The following is a 6,000-nucleotide window of genomic DNA, read 5'->3' on the forward strand; positions in this document are numbered from 1 at the left end:
TATATACTATGCTATTTAGTTTGTTCCATTCTATTTGGTTTAGAGTTTATATTAGGTTTTATTGTTTATATTTGGGTTTAGAATTTAATGATTAGGGTTTATGGTTTAGTATTTAGGGGTTGGGTTTAAGTTTTAGTATATAGTGGTTGTGGTAATGTTTAGAACTAGGGTGTATGGGTAAAGTTATAAACTTATACTATTTCGACGATGTGGAATAGAACACTTAGTACATATGTATATGGTCAATAAGCACGTGACGCAAATGATTGTTCTTTTTTTTTCTTTGAAATAATTGTTAGGCACATTTATCCTATACTACAAGGCAACATACATCTTTATCATAAAAAAAGATATAACCGAATGAATTAGAACGTAAACGTTAATTTTTTCATTATATCAAACTCATCGTCATTTATTTAATTTTCATCTTAAAATTGACTATTCAGCAAATAATCTTAAAATTGACTATTCAGCAAATAAGCTTTTTTTATACGTCGAACATCATACATTTTATACATGGAGAAAGTATCACTCTACCATGATTATATTTTTATGGCCATTCAATAAAAAGCTACTATGATCACGCCAATCTAATTTTAGAAAATATGTGCATTTAAACTGACCGAATCTCATATTAACTACTCGCATAAAACTTTATAAATCCCAAAAGATTTAATTTTCCAAAGGCAAATATAAAAAAAAAAATCCAAATCCAAACAATCACACTGTAAAGAACCAAATCAACTTACAATTTTTTTTTTAAAAAAAATCAATAAAAATAGATTAAAATTAGTAAATTACAATGTACTTTTAGGTTCGTATTTGTGCGTTAATCAGAACCGTAAATATTGTTAAAACAAAATTTTGCAAACCGGAAAAAATAAAAAACCGAGAATACCGACCGGGACCGACCACAGAACCGTAAGGGGGGGTGGGGGGGAACAGCTTTACTAGATTTGAGGGGGAGAGGAAGGAGAGGAAGGAGGACCCAAAAAAGGAACGAAATTCAAATTGGCGCTCAAGTTTTCAAGTGTCAACGTATCCTAATTTCCTTAAATCCCCCCTCCATCCTCTCCCTCAAACAATGTCAGATCTGCCGCCGGAAAACCCCAATCTGACGCTCACTTCCTCTTTGCACCATTCCTACAGCCGGAAGCAGAAATCTCTGGGCCTTCTTTGCACCAAGTCAGTTCCTTTCTCCTCTAATCCCGTTTCTCTTAACTTTGCGTCTTTGATTTATCAGTCGCCTTCCTCCTCCGCAGTTTCTTAGCTCTTTATAATCGTCATGGTATCGAAACCATTGGGCTTGATGACGCCGCCTCAAAACTAGGTTTTTCTCCTCCCCCTTTTATTCATTCATTCATTTCTGCTTGGGTCTGAATTTGATTGTGTCTTCAGGAGTTGAGAGACGGAGAATCTACGATATTGTTAATGTTCTGGAGAGTGTTGGGGTGAGATTTGTTTTGTTCTTCACTCTGATCTCTCTTTATGTTTGATTGATTGAGTCTTGATGAAACTTTTAGGTTTTGACAAAAAGAGCCAAGAATCAGTATACGTGGAAAGGATTCTCTGCGATTCCGGCAGCGTTGAAGGAGCTTCAAGTGTGTTTTCTTTTCTTTACAGAATGTATTATATAGACTTCGATTTGCGAATTCTCATACGTAGTGAGTGTGTTCCTGACGCAGGAAGAAGGTGCTAAGGACACTTTCACCGTTTTTATACCAACGAGAATGTCAAAGTAGGTGGATTTTGTTTGAGTCTCGAAGTTGTTGTCTTCTTGCTTCTTGTGCTGTAAGGTCCCTATGCTTTTATTTCAGGTATCTGATGATGAAGATGATGAGGAAGTGTCTTCTTCTCAGCCTCTTTCTAGTTGCCAGACTGATACCTCCAAACCTGGCTCTCTTCCCCAGTCTTCAGATCCTTCTAAAATAGGTACTTTTCTGTATGTCTCTAGGTTTGGTTCCGTTGCAAAGTAGACTCCGTGAATTACCAAGTTCTAGGTTAGATTGATCCTTCTTATCAAATTAATGGAAGTATGGACCTTAGGCCAAAGAAAAGATAAGATTCATTAGATATAATGTGGATTCCTTGACAATTTTTTGGTTGGTTATGTGTGACAGATAATAGACGAGAGAAATCTTTAGGACTGCTTACTCAGAACTTTATCAAGCTCTTTGTTTGCTCTGAAGTAAGTTATATGTTTTATATTGGTTTTACAAACTAGAGAGTTTTTTTTTCCAGTAAGTTACTTATACATTTGGTTGAATCTTTAGGCTAGGATCATCTCCCTTGACGAGGCTGCAAAATTACTTCTTGGAGATGCCCACAATACATCAATAATGAGAAGTAATCATCTTTATCTTTTGACCTTTTTGACTCTCTTTTTTTTATTCTGCATACTCTCTTGTTGACACCACATTGTGGCAGCAAAAGTGAGGCGGCTTTATGACATTGCGAATGTCTTGTCATCAATGAATCTCATGAGAAGGTAAACCAAAACTAATACTTAGCTGGCTGCAGTATTTCATGAACCATCAATGATTATTGATGTTAAATTAGTCTTACTATATGTCTCTGGTTGTGACAGACTCACTCCTTAGATTCTAGAAAACCAGCTTTCAAATGGTTAGGATACAATGGGGAGCCTACTTTCACACTGAGCAGCGATTTAATGCAAGCCGAATCAAAGAAAGAGTTTTTGGAACTGATCTCACTAACGTCAGTGTCAAGAGAAGCAGAACCATGAAAATGCTACCGAGAGGAGGATAAAGATGAAACAACACGCAATAGCAGATAGTTCTTATAATCAAAGCTCTGATGATGCTCATGAATCAAGAGGTTACGAGTTTGGTCCTTTTGCACCAGCCGCTGGTGGTACATATCCAGCTGCTCGTTTGGAGGACAACTCCAAGAGAGCTTTTGATGTTGAGAATTTAGTTTCGGATTATCGTCCTTCTTACCAAAATCAAGGTAACATTCATATCCATTTGATGTTTGAGAAGATTTTGCTATCAAAACAAACATATTAAAAAGTTGTTTTCTAAATAAAAATTTCAGTTTTGAAAGACCTCTTTGCGCATTACATGGACGCTTGGAAGTCATGGTACAGCGAACTCACGCAGAATAATCCATTACCAGATACATCAAAACGCCATTAGAGATATTCTTAATCTTCTCTTACCAGTGAACATTTCGTTTTGACCAATGTGGGTTTAGTTTCTCCACACAATTTTAACGGCAGGAATCCGACATTTTAAGATGCAGACTGCACCATCTCTGTGCTTTTGTAGTCACTGTAGGCTGTTTAGAAATCATCTTTTGCTTGATTCCGATGCCAGTTGTATGTAACTTATATATAATCCCCATCTTTTATTTTTAAAGAATCTCAAAAGTGAAAACCTAGGTTCTATACGGATCTCTTTGTTTTATATTATTGTACACTCATTAGTATCACTATATCAGGAAGTATAGTGCTCATCTCAGAGATAGGAAGGAGCTTTCTACCATCCCATGGTTCATCAGAGATATACCGAATCACCTGCTTCACACTCAAGTATTGAGTCACAGGCATAAGATGTAGTGTACATGTATTATTGGAGCTTCTTGATATGGGTATGTAGATAAATCTAAACTCACTGGGAGTCATTTGCCATTTGAATGGCTTCATCCTGGGTGGAGAAAGTTTTGACACGCAGAACAGGACCAAAGACTTCGTCTAATACTGCGAAAATCAATAAACATTTGCAAGTGATTACGGGCTCTAGATAGGATGAGTCTAGAATTGTCATGTACCTCAGGACGAGCTCCTCCGCAGAGGACAGTTGCACCTTCCTTTCCTAGCGTTTGAGACAAATTTCAGTACTCTCTCTCTCCTACTGCACAAGTTTAAGATGTAAGACTTAGCTAAAAGTCCTCTGTGGTGATGTGTTCGTAAGAAGGTTTTGGGGGCATGAGGGGTTAATTCTTGAGAATATCAAATTCTGTCTAGCAATTTTAGTTCTTTGCTGACTATAGAGCCCTTCTTCGAAAGGATCTGAAATCTTAATGTTGTTTGTCCATTTTACAAGCTTGTCCAAAAATTGGTCAGCAATCTTTCCTAGCATTTCACCAAAACTTTCTTTTCATCAAAATAACATTACTACAAGTATAGTGAAGCTTCTCTATCTTAGTTTAATTTATGACAAATAACATAGTGGCTTTATTAAAGCAGCCATGGGTAGATGAGCAGTTGTGTTTAAGGATATCTATCACAGTTCTATGAAATATTGTAACCAGAGACTATTGCAGATTAGATGCCCAACTTACATGCACGAGAAGTCGAGATGGCGCACTACAAATGACCATTCGTCCAGAAACAACCAAACACAGTCCATTCCACAGCTGTTAGAACCCACCTCTGTCAATTTTAACATCATCAAAAACAATGACAGGGCTTTTCCCCCCCAAGCTGAAACAGGCTGTGGAATTAAAAAGAACAAGATTCATACACAGAGCCCATGTCAATAAACAAAACCAAGATAGACACATGTCCCAAAAGAAACAATGATAGCGACCATTGGAGAAGAGAGCACCGATTTTCAACTGCGAATAAAAACAAGTCAAGAAAGTTTGTTTGTGAATTTGAAGAAACTCATATCCAAAAGACCAAAGAACCAGTTTGGTGAAACCTCAAAGCTCATACAGCTATAAACATGCATGGACAAAAATTTCGCAGGCTCTTAAGCAAAAAAAGTTGTCTGCCATACTCTTAATGAGTCTAATATGCTCTTCATTGAATTGATACTCCTTCTAATGTGGTTAAAGTCAATTGTACCCTGATTTCATCTAACCAATAAGGTATTTTCGTCTTATTCATCTCTCTCATCCCTCTTATTCGAGTTGTTATTTCTCTCTCTTTCCGATACCATTGTTGCGGACGTGCTTTTACATTTGATTCATTTCCTATCCAACACTACATAAGCAATTTTTGACAAATTATAAGTGTATCATTCATACCCGGAACTAAATTAAGCACTACATGTGTACCCAACATATAACAAGCATGTGTGTGTAAACAAAGAACAATCAAGCAGATACAGCATAACCTATATATTGTGTATATGCTACTATTCTAACTAATATAGTATATGATCAAAAGATATTGTCACATTAACTATGCAAAATATTCAACCACCAGAACCAAACTGTACTATGCTACAAACATATCAAATAGTGAAGCATCAATGGGTACATATCTTGCGATTGACAATTACAGCGGCAAGATGACAAATGATCAAAATAGATTTTTTTTATTTTTGAAAATTTTAATATTTTTTAGTTTTTAAAATTTGAAATCATACCTCCAAAATCCCACTCCTTAACTCTAAACCCTAAACCCTAAATCATAAACCCTAAACCCTAGATTTTAAATCTTAAACTCAAAAACACACCCTTTAATAAAATATTTTGGTCATTTTGATCCTTAGGGACTATATTTGTGACAAAAAAAATTTTAGTGCTATCCTAGGGAATTTTTCTATATTATATTTTTATCATTATTAAAATTATTTGTTTTCATAATATTAAATTTTCTTTTAAATTTTATGTTTTTATGTTTGTGGAACTTAATATGATTATAATTAAAATACCAAAGAAAATATGAATTCTCATTTTTAAGATTATTTAAAATAATTTTAGTTTAATTATTGTAAATATTGGTATATGTCCATGAGCTTTCAAAATGTATTAGTTACTTATATATGTAACCTCATATTGATCATCACTTTGTTTCTGATATTTTGTTTAAGAAAAATCTACATATAATTCGATAAATATCATGAAACTACATTCACATTTAAACGATAAATAAACTTAATTTGATTTTATTTAATTATGATAAAAAGAATTATACTTCAGTTTGAATTTGAAAAAATATATAAAACTCAATATACTTATAACATAGTGACCTCGACTAATACAAAGCTATATATCTAAGTCCATATATTTAACATACAAACATAA

At 34.6% G+C, this 6,000-nt stretch overlaps 1 pseudogene; it reads left to right on the forward strand.

Moving 5' to 3' along the window:
* Nucleotides 1-931: 931 nt before the first annotated feature.
* Nucleotides 932-3,383, forward strand: LOC125596252 (annotated as a pseudogene).
* The last annotated feature ends 2,617 nt before the right edge of the window (nucleotides 3,384-6,000 follow it).

Source organism: Brassica napus, unplaced genomic scaffold (genome assembly GCF_020379485.1).
Source record: "Brassica napus cultivar Da-Ae unplaced genomic scaffold, Da-Ae ScsIHWf_115;HRSCAF=203, whole genome shotgun sequence".
Lineage (NCBI taxonomy): Eukaryota > Viridiplantae > Streptophyta > Magnoliopsida > Brassicales > Brassicaceae > Brassica > Brassica napus.